We start from the raw sequence: 1,474 nt of genomic DNA, 5'->3' as shown, positions 1-1,474 counted from the left end.
ATTTCTATATTATTTTTATTCTTTTAGGCAAGAAAATAATAAAATAAATTTTAAAAATAAGATTGATGGGTGGATACATTTTTTGGGCTAATTATTATAAAACATGATACAAATTAGATGGACTTTCTAATATTAAAAATTATAATTGATGGTTTCTATCTAGTTCAATTTGTTATGCAAAAGTCATCCAACACAACTATAGCACGACAACACATATTGATCTCAACATATTTTTGAAAAATTATTGGGTTCACTCCGAACTACTCTTATTCACCTCCTTTTAATAAACCAATCAGAATACAACAAACTATCATATCATATCATATTTATAAAATAAATCAAAATTAAAATAAAAAGACAAAACAAGTTAAGGAAACCAATTCTGTAGATTTTTTATTAAGGAAATTATGTTGGTTTAGGTTTATAAAATAATGATTAGAGTTTGGATTTTACAATTAAACGAAATCATATGTCGGTTTGGGTTTACAAAAAAATTATTAGAGTTTAGTTTTTACAATTAAACAAAATTATATGTCGGTTTGGGTTTACAAAAGAGTGGTTAGAGTTGAGAGTTTAGATTTTACAATTAAACGAAATCATATATCGGTTTGGGTTTACAAAAAAGTGGTTAGGGTTTAGTTTTTACAATTAAATGAAATTATATGTCGGTTTAGGTTTACAAAAGAGTTGTTAGAGTTTAGAGTTTAGATTTTACAATTAAAAAAATTCTATGTCGGTTTGAGTTTACAAAATAGTGGTTAGGGTTTAGATTTTAAAATTAAGCAAAATTATATATCGGTTTGGGTTTATAAAATAGTGGTTAGGGTTTAGATTTTAAAATTAAGCAAAATTATATATCGGTTTGGGTTTATAAAAAGAGTGATTTGGGTTTAGATTTTATAATTTAAAACTATAATATAATATTTAGAATTAATTGATATACAGAATTTGTTTCTTTAATCAATAATTTGTTTACTTAATTAAGAGGGGGTGAATAAGAAACGTTTACCCTAAGATTCATCCCTAAGGATGAACCCTAGAATTGTATGCGACTTCCTGTTGGTTCTAAATTGAACTCCAATTCTAATGCTTTGTTCCAAGTCCAATTGTGAAATGGTTCAGTGTGTAGCTACTAATTATATTAAAAAAAAAAAAAAATCTACAGTACAACATCACATTTATGAAAGCAAACTAATGTAAACTCCCAACTATTTTGAGTGTTTTTAATTAAGAAACCGTAAATCAAATACACTTACTATTATGTCTAACAAGAAAACAAATACTATCAAGGTATTTAAGAGAGTCAGAGAGACAATTTATATTGATGGGAATTGTGAGAGTAACTTGTTGAGAAGACAAGTAGTTGTGAAACTTGTATCACGGAAGAAGAGACAAAAAAACAAAAAAATAAAACTTATAGGTCAAACATTTTTGTCACTTTTCGTCTACGGCAGAAATCTCCCCCCCCCCCCCC

The sequence above is a fragment of the Camelina sativa genome, chromosome 6 (genome assembly GCF_000633955.1).
Source record: "Camelina sativa cultivar DH55 chromosome 6, Cs, whole genome shotgun sequence".
NCBI classification, from domain to species: Eukaryota; Viridiplantae; Streptophyta; class Magnoliopsida; order Brassicales; family Brassicaceae; genus Camelina; species Camelina sativa.
Note: the sequence above shows the minus strand (reverse complement) of the source record.